A 15,887-nucleotide genomic window follows, 5' to 3' on the forward strand; every position below is an offset into this window, starting at 1 on the left:
CTTGGCTTTTGGTTCACGTGTGTGTGTGTGTGTGTGTGTGTGTGTGTGTGTGTGTGTGTGTAGTTCTTCTCATGGTCCATATGTTGCTCACTGTGGCTTCTCAGACTTTCACTGAGCCCCTGCTGAGTGCCAGCCTCTGTGCTGGGTGGTGGGTGGTGCTGTGAGGCAGCAGAGACTCAGGCTCACGAGCCCCCTTCTGTTCCCAAGACAGCCAGAAGCCAGCTGGGGTTTTGAATTTCTCAGGGTCTCTCTTACCTCTCCATTTATCTGAAAGCTAAAAAGTCCCGATACGATTTCCTTAAAAGAGGCAAAGGGGGCAGAGCAGCCATGAAGGGATGAGTAGGTTGTTCACTGCACAAGAATGACCAGCTGATTGGACAAGAGGAGACTGAGATCCAGCTGGCTCTCCACTCACCAAAACCTGAATCCTGGTCTGGGGCTGCAGCCACTCATTCTGCTGCATATCAGCAGGGGAACATAAGGATCGATACAGTGGATCCCCAAAGGCAGTCAAACCTGGGCCCATCTGGGTTCTCTTTTTTCAATCACATTTATTAGTGCTGAGGATGTGCCAAACCCTGAAAGAGGCACACATTGCCTGCGAGGGGGCACACCGTGCCCTCACAGTGAAGGCAGGAGCATGATCCGGCTTTCAGGGTTCTGTGTGTTCTCTTGTTAAAAGGGCTCTGGAGCGAGCAAGACTGGACTCCATCCTGGTCCTGCTGCTTGGGCAAGTTACTGTGTGTGACCTGAGGCCTCGGACGCCCCCTCTATGAAATGCAATAACGTCAACAGCGACCTGGTGGGGTTACTGTGAAGGGCAGCAGGTTGGGAAACGAAAGGCAGTTAGCACAGGGACCAGCATACAGAAATTCTCACTAGATGTCAGCTGCTGCTATACAGCGGGGCTTTCTTTCTTTCCTTATCCAGGACAGCCCTGGGAGGAAGACCAATCTTTATGCTTCCACCATAAAGATTTCGAGACTGAGGTCCAGACGGTAGAAGATGACTTCCCCTGAAGACCAGTAACCCTGGAGGCAGGCCTGAGGCCCAGAGGTGCTGAGTCCTGGTCCTGCCTACACCACATACCTTCTCAGCCTCCCCCAATTCTCCATTACAGCTAGAGGAATTCCATGCATGGATTTGGACAGAGATGTTCCAGGTATGGGAAAGGTTGAGGTCAGGCCTAGAAGACCAAGAAGAGAGAGCAAGGCAGGACTTGAACTTGATCCTTATGGATGTGCAGGTGGGAGAAGGTGCCCCCGAGTTCCCACGGGGACATTCTCAGAACCCAGCAGCCATAAGGGTCCCTGTGCCCCAACTTAGCCCTGAGTTGGGGGCCACCCTCCACCCTCACTGTGCGCCTCTGCCCCAGTGCAGCCAAAGCAGGTGGACCTGAGCGCAGGCCAAGCTCCCCCACCAGCCCACCCGCCCTCCTGCCTCCTCAGGCTGGCCAGCATGGTGGCAGGCACTGCCTGCTCCCCAGGGAGCCCGCCGCCAGGCCTGATGGCGCTGACGGAGGGAGGGAGGCCGCCAAGCTGTCAGTCTGGAGGTGCCCCTCGGAGCCCCTCCTGGCTGGAGCGAGGAGGGTGGGCCGGCACTGGAGCTGGGCTGTCAGGGCCTTCACAGAGATGAGGCCAGAGAGGCGCTGCCTGACAGCTCGCCCACCGAATTAGGACCATTTGCATGCTAATTTCCAGCGCTCTCACGGGCTGGCAGGCTGGCTGGGGTGTGTAGAGTGTTCAGAGAGAGGCCCAGTGGCCTCCCTGCCTGCAATGGAACAATGCTTGACTCATCTAGCTGCGTTAACGAGCAAATTATGGTAATTTTGTTATTACAAATGCATAGAAATTTCCAAAGCGGGCAGCCATTCAGGGCAGCTCCCTGCCCCTCCCTGCTCCTAAATACTGAGCGCCCTGTTTGTACACACGGACCTGGCACCCACTGCAGGGACAGAGATTTGCGGGAGCCAGGCTTCCCTTGGAGCGCTCCCAGGGAGGCCCGGGGTGAGCTAGCCACCGTCCCGGGCAGCCCCTCCTGTCAGCAGCCGAGCCCTCAGCTCCTGCATCCCGAAAAACCTCACTTTCTATTGTCTCCCAGGGGTCCCTGTCTAGTCCCTGAGTCTAAAATTCCCATAAAACCGCCACATTCAAGCTGGTTTCTTTTCATTCTGGGCAGGTAACATGGGTGATTCTCTTCATAGATACCCCTGGGTCTTGAGAAATTCAATTATTTCCGTGTCTACTCTGAACTGGGCTCAACACTCGGGAGGAGCTCAGGGATTGTCTGGTGAATGAATGAATGAATGAATGAGCGAGTGAGTGAAGAAAGGAAGAAGAGAGGATGAAAAGAGAGGAAGGGAATAAGGGAGAGATAGGGCTAGAGAGGAAGAACAGGAAGGAAGGAAGGAAGGAAGGAAGGAAGGAAGGAAGGAAGGAAGGAAGGAAGGAAGGAAGGAAGGAAGGAAAAGAAGGACCAGAACTTAACCCACAAATGAGGGCAATTAAGAGAATCCCCACCCGGTCAGCTCACTGGTGGTATAATTAATCCAAGACCTCACCAGAGGAGTTTATTTGCCACCTGGCAACCCCTCCTGGTATTTGTAATTGTCCACTGTCAAAATTACAATTTGTCCTAGTTTTTCTAGTGATCGTCTGTTTGATTAAAAGTACGTTTTAATGGAAGCATGCTCTGGAATGCACACAGACAGAAACTGTTTCTGAGAACGTGAGCTGCCTGCTCCCAGCAGCAAAGTGTGGGTAGCATTGGGCGCAGGGCTGGCTGGTCTCAGAGCCTAGGCTTGACGGTGGGACCCTGTTAAAAACCAGTCGACTCGTGGGTAGGGCCAACACGTCACACCTGGGCCTCTCCACGTGACCCACTGCAGGCCTCCTACTTTAGGACTGGGATTTCAGGTTCAGGCTGGTGTTATTGAAAGGTCAAGAAGTTGCCTCAAATCCATTTTGGAAGTCAATGGGGAATAAACCATCAATTACAGAGAAGCACAGCACTGGGGCAGGTCTGCTCCAGGTGGCCAAGGCAGCTTGAGCCGGCCGTGCTCACAGGGAAGTGAGGGAGGCAGAGACCTAAATGCCAGCGAGACTTTATAACCTCAGCTGGGGTGAAAGCCAGATTTTTCTATTTGTCTGATTTTCTAATTGGGTCACAACTTCCAGAGGAAAACTGAACCCAGGGAAAAAACAATCATTTATTTTTGTCTAGCTGCCTGACTCTGGGGGAAAAGCAGAGAGCAGAGGAGCTGAGTCCATGGCATGGCCTGAAGGTCCTAGGCGGAACTTCCGATAGGCCTGGGGATGGGCATTGTCTGAATCTCAGGAGATACTTTTGCCGCTGGCCAGCTCCTAAGGCCTGGGGGAAGGATGCGGGCTCAAGAAGAACGTGACAAGTTTGGGGTAAGTGGGGTTGGAGTCTTGCTTTGAGTTATTCTAGAAGCCAGGTCACCCAGGGACCACCTTAGGGACACCAGGCCTGCATGAGATCAGGAGACAAAAGTGCTTTCTTTTCATTGCTTCAGTGAAGAACGAAAGCGGGGTGCTGCTATTTCCTGCGAGCCCAGTGGGGACAACAGGGCAAGCTGATGCCACAGCAAGAGCGCCAGCCTGACTCTTTCTCTGACTTGCCATGTGACCTTGAACAAGTCCTGTCCTTGACCTCATCTGCACACTCCAGGGCTGACTTCTAAGGTCAACTCCAGCCCTATGCATCCATGACGGAGGGAGAAGTAGCTGTGGCCTGTACAGCGGCCATCTCCAGCCCCCTGCGAGGTACGTGTTGGAACAGACACGTCCCCCCAGTACACAGACACACCCTATCCTAGGCCTTCAGGGCTTCTCCTTCGGGCCCATTTCCCCAAAGCCCAGGGCAGGGCCCTCCGCTGGGGCCTCTGCTGCTGCCCCCAGTTATCTGCTCTACATTCCCCCTAAATGGTCCTGGCTTCTGCTGGATGGCACATGGCTCCCTCCAGGTGCCAATTCCCTTGCAGCCATTTTTCCAAGTGTCTCTGGCTCCTTGCTGGGGAATTCTCCAGGAATCCGCTATCAACGTGCTCTCAGAAAGTCTGCACATTCACAAAATCCTAATGGAAAGTTCCCAGGGGCTGTGGGGATTTACTTCAGTTCAAGAGTCCTCTGTCCATACCCGGTGCCTCCCGTGACGTCAGAACTGCCTGTGAACTTGCTTTCTCTTGGATCACACAGAGAAAGCAAGTTCTAGACTTTAGCACAGTGTTTCTAAGAGTCAAACTCCAAATTGGCAAAGTCCTTCCCTTGTCATCTGGACTCCACCACTCGTTAGCTGTGTGATCTTCAGAAAACTCAGTTTTCCTAAGCCTCAATTTTCATCTCTGTGAAATGGGGCTAATAGCCATGCCCTCCTAATGCTACGGTGGGGATCCTCTGAGATCACGCCAAGAAGAGGCTTGTACATTGTAAAGATCTGTCCAGATGGTGGTTCATATTCTTTGCATTGTAGTGAACAAGACCTCAAAATAGCCACAACTGTCACACATCCTGCTCTGGCAAGACAATGCCCAAGGTATTTGTGACCTGAGATTGCTCTTTAGGCAAAAGGACATGATAATACAGTTGTCATTTAAAATTTTTATTTTCTCCCTCTTTTCTCTCTTGCTCTCCTTTCCATTCCTTCCCCCTTTCTTTCGCTCTTTCTTCCGCCCTGGATCTCAGTCTCCTTGATTCGGGTCCTTTATTTGTGCCATTGCACATAGACTCCTTATAAAGAAAATTCATTTGTTCAGGGTCACCGCGTGGTTTTTCATTAAAAACAAATTACCCGCATTCAGGGAGGACATCTGGGCTTCACGGGTCCCATTAATGACTATATTTCCAGCCTCCCCGGCCCGGTTGGGCTGCTTGCCTGTCACCCCACGTTCCTGGCCCCAGGAGGACAATGAGAGTGACAGTCAAGTGAAAGGGAAAACATGAGGGATGAGGGCGAGAGGCGCGTCCCCTGAGAGGAGAAGGAAGGAAAAGTGAAAAAAATAAATAACTCAAACAGAGGGTAACAAGGGCCATTGTCTCAGCGTCTTCCAGCGAGGAGCCAGAGCAAATATTGGAAGAGTGAGTGGGGGTGTGGAAGTCGAGCTGAAGCCCTGTTTATTGCACAGTTGGTCCCTGAGCCCTTGAATCTGGCCCAGACAAGATAGGGATTCAAATAAATTCCACCTATAATGCATGCAGCACCTACTGTATGCAGGAACTGGGCAGGTAGGGGGTTCCGAGAGGGCACTACCGCTCTGACTGACGCAGACCATAGGCCGTGCCCTGGGCTGTTCTCAAGGGAGGGACAAGGTCCCTAAGACTGGGGCGGGCGTAGGCTTCCTACAAGAGGAACGTTTGATTTGGGTCTAGGAGGATGGGTCAAACATGGACAGGTGAAGGTGGGGAATAGAGGGACTACACTGGAATCTAAAGTGTGGTTCCCTAGTGTCCCAGCTGGGAAGGGCTTCTCCTGAGCTGTAAAAGACCTCTGGGTCAGGAGGGCCATCCACAGCCCCCAAGGAGCCCCAAGGAAACCAAGACCTTCCCCTGGGCCCAGAGTCCACTCCTTCTCACTCCCCCGGGGCACCAGGGCTGGGGGGAACTTGAGACACGAATTCCGGGTGCCAGGCCCAGCTGCTCCTCTGACTGGCTATATTCCATGGTGAAGCATGGTACCTCTCCAGCCTCAACTAGCATGCCTTCGAAATGGGGATAAACACCCCAACCTCACAAGGTACTTTCAAATTGCAGCTGGGGTTGAGAGGGACGTCCCCTTGCATAGACCATAAAGCACCAGGCAGGTCGGGGCGGGGCTTGTTGGTGGAATTAGCTTATGGGCACAGGCGATTTGCCTTCATGAGAAAGCCTTCTGCTTTTGGAGAGCAGGAGCCAAGCCCCACTGGCTCTCCTGTCCCCAAAGTCTCCCCGGGCACTGACAGAAGTTCTCTGGAGAGAGGTGTCCCGGGTGAGTGGCCCACAGGCTTAGCAGTGGCAGTAGGTCCAGCTGAGGACTGTCAGCTGATTAGGTCTTGGAGATTCCAGCAAATCAAAGGGAGGAAAACACAAAGGACCCCAGTAGATTCAATCTGATTTTTGGAAGGACTCCAGTATGTACAGAAGCAAAGCAGGTCTCAGAACCTTTGAATTTACTGCCCTGCCCCACTGGAGCCATTCACTCTCTCCCTCCTCACTCCACTTCCCACTGCTAACATATGCTGCTCCCTCAATGACAAGCCAAGTTGGAGACTCATCTCCTCCTAGATTCCCGACCAGGGCAGCCCCACGGGTGACCTGGCAAGCTTTAGCTATGCCCTTAACCTCCTCCCATTCGTTGATGTGGATAATATTTCTCAATGATAGCAAAACTTCCAGCAAAAGCAGCTTCAGACATGCCCTCTCTCCACCCTCTAACCCTCCTATAGAGAAATTCTGGAGCCCTCTATGCCTGACACCCGGAGTCTAGTCTGGACCCCCCTTCTCTGTGCTCCCAGTGTCCCTGAGCTTATCTGTTAGCACATCTGTCCCCTTAGGCCCTTACTGACTTGCCCTCTGCACTAGAGACAGAGCTTTTCATGGAAAAGGGCCATGGCTTTCACCTTCACATCCCTAGGCTTATGCCTGGCACCTATAGGTGAGCAACAAATGTTGGAAGCAAGGAAGGGATGGAGGGAGAAAGGAGGAAAGGACTAGATGGATGAATGAATGGCTGGCAGGGTGGGTGGCAGGGTGGGTGCATGCGTGGATGGATGAATAGATGGCTACTATAACCTCATCATCTCAAGACCCCACTGTTACGTTTTATGTTCAGTACAGTTCAATGAGAAATCAGGGTTTCTCCCAAGCACCCGCTTCCCAGACCCTCAGCGTCTTCCTATGGAGGCCCTTCTCCACCTCACCTTACAGCACATCACACATTAAATGCAGCACAATAATGATTACCTTTCACTCTAAAAATATGAACGTTTTATTTTTATAATTTTGCTTTTGACATTATTTGGTCACAAGAAATTTACTTAATTTATGACTGGCTATGATTTCTCAGCAATCAAGACACAGACTAGGGAATTCTTGCAAAGTGAGAAAATTTAATCTAAAGATTGTTTTCAAATGTAATGAAATTTTTATGAGTGCTAAATTTAATAATTAATGAAGTTAACATAATGTTACTATTTGTAAGCATTTAACTTAACATTTATTAATGCCATTTTTCTGGCTTCCGTTTTGAATTTTAGAGGCAAAAGGAATTTGGGTCAGGTCCCAAATTGTAAATTCCTCAAAAGCTCTTAGGTCTGTAGTCCAGACCTTAGGTCTTAGGTCTGTCCTGTGCGAAGTCCTGGCTGGGACACCAACCCCCTTCCTCAGGAGTTCAAGTCTGGCAGGGGCGAAGACACACTCACAGAGAGTGTCATTAAAGTAAAAGGACAGACGACTGGAGGGGGCGTGTGGGGTCCTGAGCTGCACATGGGCAGATGGCTGCTGTCCTGTTGCTAAGGGGCTGGTCTGACCCCTGGACCCTGAAGGGCGCTGGCTCCTCCCAGGGCCCGAACCAGGACTCAGAGAGAACTGCCACCCAGCAGTCTTGCAGACTTTCTGGCAAGAAGTGGTACTGGGAGGCGATGCAGCAGAGTGGCTCATATCAGGCCACTCTGCCACTTACTGTGTGGTCAGGTGCTGAGGGCAGCGCCCCTGCTGCCACTCTGCCAGGGCTGTGCACACCTGGGCCTGCCACCCTTGGGCAATCCTGAGGGTTTATCTGCGGGGATCTGACGTGGCCACCAGGACTCAGGAGGATGAAGGCCCATGGCCTGGTGAGGCCACCCATTCTCCTTAGGACACCCACACTCTGTACCCATACACTCCTCTCAGCACCAGGCCAGCCTGCCCCCACTGCACTCCACCCAGTGCTCAGACTCCCTCCAAATACTTCAATTCCTTCTGAAGCAAATCTGACTGTATTCCCCCTGGTCTCCTAAAAAGGTATCACAACCCAGTCTGTTTGTTTTTTTCTGGGGGGGGGGTTGTTTGTTTAAAGAAACATCACCTGTAGAGGCACTTTGGGAAGAAACTGGAAGTCAGGAGCCCAGACACGTGGTTTCCGGTACTCACGACGGGGTCCACCCACTGCCATCAGAAGGAGTGGAGAGTGGGGAAAACTAACAAGTGCGCTGGACACAGAGCAGCCCAGAGGAGGCGAAGGTGTCCTTAGCTGGACACTTCCTGGGCAGCCAGTGAGCTCCTGGCTCCGGGCAGGGTACTCTGTCCCAGCTAGGACTCTGCCTCTCATGTGACCTTGCCATGGTGGCCGGATGTATGTGAGAAAACCTGTGATGCACTCCTTCTCCCCATGCTCCCCAAAGGGACTCTGCTTTGATGGTGGAACAAATCATGGTGAACTTTGCTGCCTCTCTTGCCCTTCGGTTCTAGATTCCAATGTCTATAAGAACCCACCCCGGTGTGGAGCTCCTGAAGGCCAGCCGTCGCCTGTCTCAGCAGTATTAGGGGGTCTTCCATATGGAGATGGGGGGACATGATGGTGGGTGTACAGGAGTAGCACACTCTGAGGCCTCCTTCCTTCGGCTCCACCCTTTGGGACGTATTACCAAAGTATACATGACAGCCGAGGGCCACTGCCTTATCTTGTCACAGCCCAGACCTGAAGGGAACTTCGAAGCCTTTGCTGCCCACTGAGAAGAGAGGTGGCAGGGCTCAGGGAGCCCTCCATTCTAGCTGGGAGGTGATACCGGCAGGCAGGGGTGCCACAGACTTAGAATCCCTTGGATGGCAGGACCAGAAAGTCCCCTAGGGGGCACTAACCCCATTTCCCCGCCCCCTGCCTCCTGTTTTAAGAGACAGCAAAAGGCCCAAGTCGGTGTCCAAAGGTCACAAGGCAGGTGTCTGGACCCTGGAATCAAAACCCAGGTCTCCTAAATTCCAGTGGGACCTTCAGGCTTCCAGTGTGCTTTCCACCTCTGTCTTTGCTCTTGCAATTGTTGTCTTCCCCAGTGGCACGAAGAGCTCAGCGAGCCCACACTGGGTGTCAGATTGTCCCCAGTCCCAACATCACTTCAGCGCAGGTTCCCAGGAGCTGGTCGCACAGACTCCCAGATCAGAGCACTCCAGACTGTTTTCCGTCCTGCGAGGGCACAGCAGCCTCACCCCTGACTCACACCCAGATCTGCCTGGGCGGAGCCTGCTGTCTGTCAAGGCTGCTGCCTGCACTGCCTCATGCCCCAGAGGTTTCCAGGGATCGGGGCTTGGGTGCTCCCGGAGGCCCTTCTTCTTTCGGCCCAGACTGCCCTTCCTGCTCGTCCCTGTCAGCACCTAAGGCTTTGGTCACATCCAGCTCTGCCTGATGCCCGTGCTCTCTGGTCCATGGGTCTTTTCGTACACTAGTCCCTCTCCCAACAATGTCCCTCCAACTTCTCAGACTGGCAAACATCATTCAAGGTCCAACTCAAGTGACCTCCTCTGGGAAGCCTTCCCTGATTTTCCCCACTTCAGTTATTGCCTCCAAAGACTCAGCAGCCCCCTCCTCTACATTTCCTCAGCACAGTCCTAGATTTTAGCTCTTAACATACGACACAATAACAATTTTTTATATCTGTCTCCCCAACTAGACTGTGAGCTCCCTGAGGGCAGGGGGGCTGTGTCTACAACACCACACCTAGCTCAGAACCCAGTGTCTTTCAGGAAATGTTTGAAGAATGAAAGAACGAATGAATGGCCACCTGCCATTTCATCCTGACTGTTCCTGGCATTCCCAGGGGGTCAATTCTACCATCCGGGTGTGGCAGTGGCTGGAGGCCACTAGAGGGCAGCAAAGAGTCAGGAACGAGCAACAGGTGGGAGACCAGCATTCAGAGAGGTGTGGAGGGAGCTTCAAAAAGTGCTCAGGTAAACGGGGTAAAATATACGGTGATGGAAGGAGAACTGACTCTGGGTAGCGAGCACACAACGTGGCTTATAGATGATGTAATACAGAATTGTACACTTGAAATCTATGTAACTTTACTAACCACTGTCACCCCAATAAACTTTAATTCAAAAAAAAGAAAAGGTGCCCAGGCCGTAGAACCACCAGGAGCCCTGACGAGGGAGAAGTAACAGCTAAGAAGAAAGGCCATTGATCCCCTGAGCAAAAACTCCCCGAGCCTATGATTGGACCAGGGAGACACCAGGGAAGCCCTGGTCCAATCTCCCACCTGATCTCCAGCCCCTCCCACCAAGTCCTCACTGGCTTCTGCAGACCCCTCCCAAGCCTGCCCATTCCCCTATCTTCAGTTGTAATTATGGGGAAGGAGCTTTATACAAAACTGAAATGGGTGTCCTTCTGATTCCCATTCACCGGTCCCGACCATGCCTACGGAACTGTGCAGAGTGTATTTTACCCCTGGTCCACTCACCCAATGAGGACCGGAGAGTGGAAATGGCTGGTCAGATCACACAGAGCGTCCCTGGCTGAGCTTGTGGGCCGCCCAGCCCCCAGGCCTACACGCTCAGCGTCGGGAGAGGCAGAAACACTCCTCTCCTCCCCTCCAAAGCTCAGTACCTTCCTGCCTCACATAGCTGGTGCCTCAGTGACTGCACAGGCATCATTTCAGCAGGCAAAAACAGCAGGCAAGGCAAGCTCAGAGAGGTCTTGGAGCTTGTGCATAGTCACATAGCTAAGCACTGGTGAAGCCACGCCCCTTTCACGGTACCCCTCACTTCTCTTAGGGCAACCATAGCTCTCTCTCTGTGCTCCTGGCCTGCTTCACCACTTGTCCGCTTGGCCTCCAAAAGTTGACAAATCCAAATCCTAACCGTGCTGGCCAGCAGCCTCCTCCTCAGCTAGCTCCCCTTCTGGTCAACCCCACTGACCCAGACTGGGGTGAAGGGTCATGCTCCCACCCATGTAACCCACTCCTGCCCCACCCCAGTGCCCCTGTCCTCCTCTTCAGATAGCCAAGGATACACATGTCACAGGACAGCTTCAGACCCCCTTTCACCAGAACACTTCTCAATTAGACCGACCCACGTGCCTCTCTGTTTTCTCCAGACCCGCAGCATTCAGAGTCTGTCCCCACTCCTGCCTGGAAACATTTTCCTTTGTGACTGGATTCTTTTCTAATTGGTGTTCCCGTTTACCCATGGGCTCCATGGAGTATGAGCTCCGCTGGACAGCTCTGGATTTAATGCTAGCTCAGCCAGGCCAGCGTTTGGCACGCCAGCAAGGCTTCTCTTCTCACCACCACACCCAGCTCAGACCCCTGTATAAAGAATCACTATCACTGGCATCATTATAATGAACACTTATATGGCACTCAATATGTGCCAGGCAAAGTTCTACAGATTTTTACACATATCACATCATTTCACACTCACTTATTATCATCTTCCCCATTTTGTAGATGAGGAGGAAACTAGAGCACAGAGAAATGATATAATTTGCCCCAAGTCACACAGCTAGTGAGAAGCAGGATGGTGAATGACACCCAGGCAGTCTGGCTCCAGAGCCCATGCTTCTAAGCACCCAGCCTCCCTGTTTCACCACATGGCTGCCCAGCAACTTTGGCTGGTTCATCTCAAAGAAGAACCTTGCTTCTTGGACTCACTAGAGCCAAAATGCAATGAACGCCCCTTTCTTTTCCCTCGGCCCAGAATTTTTTAAAGTTTCAAATGCAATTTCCATATGTTAGGTTGTACAAATATCTTCAGGCAGAACCAACTAGCTCTACTGGTCAAGACACTATGGAATCTTTGGGGAAAAACTTTTGACATTTGCTAGGACTTGATCAAAATAAAATCTGAAAACTGTCTCCATTCTGAGCTGATAGGATGTGGCTGTATTTGCTTTATTCAATGTAACTGATCAGCAGAAGCCTATACGGGGTCCATGGCGCTGCAGGAACTGAAATCCACAAACACTAGAGAAGACCAAGAAGCCATTCTGGAGACATGGGGATGCCCTGGGGCCAGAAAAGGCAGACAATACTCTGATGGCAGAATCAGGATTCAAACTAAACAAGAGTCCAAGCCAATGAGCTGGCATTTAATACAGAAAAGCATGAAGGCCTAAAAGTTCAACTGCCCGAGTGTACCTGGAGGCAAGCTTCCTCGATCGTCCTAAAAGCAAACCTTACAGATGGAAGCCTTCCCTTGTAAATGGTGGTGGCAATGTCCCCAAACCTAGCATGGGAAAAACTCAGAAGACTTCCAGCTTCTCTCTGATTTCACTTCAGGCGGGGAGGGAGGACTGTTCCATATAGTGAAATAGCCCGTTGCTGTATAACAATCTTGGAGATGAGAGCACAGTAAATTGATATCCCAAAGCCGTTCTCAGCTTGTTTCTCCAAACTGTACCAATCTGGCCCTGGGGGCTACGCGACGGTATCAATTTCAGCACCATCACAATCAAATAAATGCCTCCCAGTGTCCCAAGTCTGAGAAGTTATAAATCAGAAATCTGAACAAAGTTAAAATCCACCAACAGGTTGTAGTATATCCATGTCCTAATCTCTGGGACTTACGAATATGACTTCTATGGCCAATAAATGGGGGAGGCAGGAGGGTTCTTTATAGGTGTGACTAAGTTAAGGATCTTGAAATGAGAAGATTATCCTGGATTATCGCGGTAGACCCTAAATTCGGTTATATGTATCTTTATAAGAGAGGTAGAGGGAGAGCTGACACACAGAGATGAAGGTGCTGTAAAGACGGGGCAGAGAACAATGTGGTGATTGGAGTGACGCAGGCACAGCCAAGGAATGCCAGGAGATATGAGAAGGTAGACGAGGAAAGGTGCAGGTCTTCCCCAGAGCTTCCAGACCCTGCCAAAACCTTGATTTTGACCCAGTGACACTGGTTTCAGACTTGTGGGCTCCAGCGCTGTGAGTGAAATATGTTTCTACTATTTTAAGCCACCAAGTTTGTGGTAACTTGTTATTAGGTTGGTGCAAAAGTAATTGCAGTTTTTGCAATTATTTTTAACCTCTTAAACCGCAATTACTTTTGCACCAATCTAACGTAACAGCCACAGGACACTAACATATGGGTTAATGTTAATTTTCCCTGCCTCCCTCCCTTAGCCAAGACACACAAAAGGACCTCTTACGTGCTAGGGACTGTGCAATGGTATAGAGGACAAGGGTAAGGCAGAGGGCCTGGCCCCTCAAAGAGCTCACCCCCCAGGGACATAGCTAACTAAGCCACAGACACGCTGGGCCATGTGGCATAATAAAGCCAAGTATGAAACTTTATCTGCAAAGGAGGCTGCAGGAGAAGGCTCCATGGGACAGGTGATGCGTGTACTCAGCCCTGAAGGGGGACGCTGGATCCCCACAGGCCAGGGCAGGACGTGGTGTAAGCCACAGGCATAGACTAAGGAAGGACACTGACCGGTAAGTGTGTGAGTTGTGCTGGGAACCAGTGAGTGGTCAGGCTGGGAGAAGAAGCCCAAAAAGCAAGTTGAGGCCAGACTATGGTGAGGCCTGAGTGGCAGTCCCAGGACCGCTCTGCCGAAAGGTGGGCCAACTCGGGGGGCAGTTCCAGCAAAGACCATGCGTGAGGGCCCGCACTGTCCTGTGAAACTATCCAAGAAACAGATTTGGAAATAATAATACTAGAAACAGAGTCCCAAAGCCAGGATGTTGGTTTGGATGCTGAGGAACAGGAACTAAGGACCATGCCAGGGAGCCCGGAGTCCTAGCCCTGACACCAAGTCTGGCCCTGAATGGCTGTTGGGGGAGGAGGGGTAATGAGAAGAGAAGTCAAGAAAAGAAGTTGTTCAGAAGGAAGATGAGATGCAAAGAAGGAAGGAGTGGAGGGAGAGAAGGAGAAGACATGGGTCTCCCGGGCCATTGTGTTTGTGTCCCTCCCTTTACACTGGGCACCCTCCCTCTATTCAGGGGGAGTTTCCGGGGATCACGCCACTGGGCCGACTCTGGTAGCCGCTGTCCAGCTGCTGCCAGCAGGTTTGGTTAGACTGTGCTCTCGCTCAGGCCTGTGAGTCCTGCTGCTGCTGTACATGGGCAAGGAGCTGCCATCAGTGCCTGCTGGGGGCTCTGCCGGGCCCATGACCATCTATATCTTGAGCCTGGTAATTAGGAATCATGGAGGAATCAGGGGTCCAGAGGGCAGGCTCTGTTTGGATAAACTCGGACAAGTTCAGTTACTTCTCTGAACTCAGACTCTTTGAGGTTTATGATGGGGAGCCAGCAGGGCCAGCTGGGTGGCCTCTGCTCTACCTGCTGACATGCCCTGGAGACAGGGCCCGGGGCTGCCACCCCTCCTCCCCCCAGGCATCACTGAGCAGTTTGCATTGACGGATTCAGAGCACACACAGCAGCACGGAACAGGAAGGAGTGATGTATTGGAAGGCAAGGGCAGATTCAAGCCCTCCCCCCTGCAAGCTGTGCCGCCTCGGGAAATGGCCTAACTGCTCCGAGTCTCAGTTTCCCCTTTTGGACAGTCCAGATCATGCCCACGTCACAGTGCTGTCACATCAGAGGGTTCCTAGGAAAGCACTGGCATCCGTTTAAGTGCCATATAAATGCAAGGGGCCACTAAAGGAGATGGCTTGAGATCCATCTCCTGAGCCTGCCCTAACTTGCTGACTGTTGGGAAATGAGTGGGGGGCTGACGGAAGGAGGGTGTGTACCCCACCACCTCTGCTTGCCTTGTGCAGGATGTTTCCCCAGCTCTGCACGGGCCTATCCTTGCATCAGAAAAGGCAAAGGCTTTGCAGGCATGACCCTGGTAGGCATCCCGGCATTGGCAAGGCCCAGGGCAAGAGGCCACACAGAGGCCACTTCCCATATGTCTCATATTTAAAAGTCATAAATCAAGCTAACAAACCGTTAAATGAAACATGCTCTGTCCTCCTACCTTGTTAAGTACATTCGTAACAACCTGGAAGGCCAGGAACAAATTTAGAATTCTGGGACTCCTGGCGTCTGTGCCAGGACCTGGCTGCGTGAGGAGAGCCCACCGGAGCTATGATGTACTCTGCTCCCCCCCAACCGGCTCCACTCATCATCCTGCACGGCCTGGCACGTAGGTGTGGACACCCAGTCATCACATCCAAGCTCTCGGCTCCCCACAAAGAGCCAGTCCTCAGCCCTGGGGTGCACATGCCTGCGACATGTGTCGGGGAAGAGGCTTGGAGCTATTTGGGCCAGACCCCGAGGGTGGGCTAGAAAGAGAGGCGTGCACCCTTGGTGGACAGGTCCCCTTAACCCTGTAGACTCTCCAGGTCCATGGAGGGTGGGGGGCCTCCTGCAGGGACAGAGTGGGTCCCTCTTGCCTGGGTCTAAGGGTGGTGCACCCTGGGTCATGGCTCCTACCTGCTGGGTGACTTAGGCACATCTCAGCCCTTATCTGGGCTCAGTGTCCTCACCAAGAAAGTGCGGTGAATGATCCACCGCCTATTTCTCAGAGTTGTTATGAGGCTCCAAAGAGAAATCCACCTAGGTGGGGACAGGCTTTTTCACACACCCTGAGAGAGTCAACAGTTTGTGCTGGGAGAGGAGCGGCCGTCGAGCCCCCGGCACTGAATGAGTGGCGTAGCCCCTGTAAATGACTCAAAACAAGGGGCAGCATGAACCCTTAAGGGAAGTGGAACAACACTTCTACCTGATTGTTCCCCCTGATTGTTTTTTTAAACATCTTTCAAAAAATAATACTTAGAGTATCCCTGCTGTGCTCATGTCCTTAGTACACAGACAGCCAGCACCAGGTGATGTGTGTCTTGTCCCCACGCCACCCCACCGTGGAAGGAGAGAGACATGGGGGCCTCCTTTCCAAACGTCTTGAAAGAAAGTGACACATCACTGGCCCCAAGGGCATCAGGTTTCAATGGCTACAGAGTGTTCAGTTTAGAGTCAAGTGACA

General features: G+C 52.1%; 1 protein-coding gene across 8 annotated transcripts in view; it reads right to left on the minus strand.

The window, feature by feature from the left end:
• PAX5 (paired box 5) overlaps positions 1-15,887 on the minus strand; it is a gene marked incomplete at both ends in the record, with an annotated part of 179,055 nt that overhangs the window by 20,209 nt on the left and 142,959 nt on the right. The gene's annotated exons all lie outside the window — the stretch shown is intronic.

The sequence above is a fragment of the Rhinolophus hipposideros genome (genome assembly GCF_964194185.1).
Source record: "Rhinolophus hipposideros genome assembly, chromosome: 11".
Taxonomy (NCBI): Eukaryota; Metazoa; Chordata; class Mammalia; order Chiroptera; family Rhinolophidae; genus Rhinolophus; species Rhinolophus hipposideros.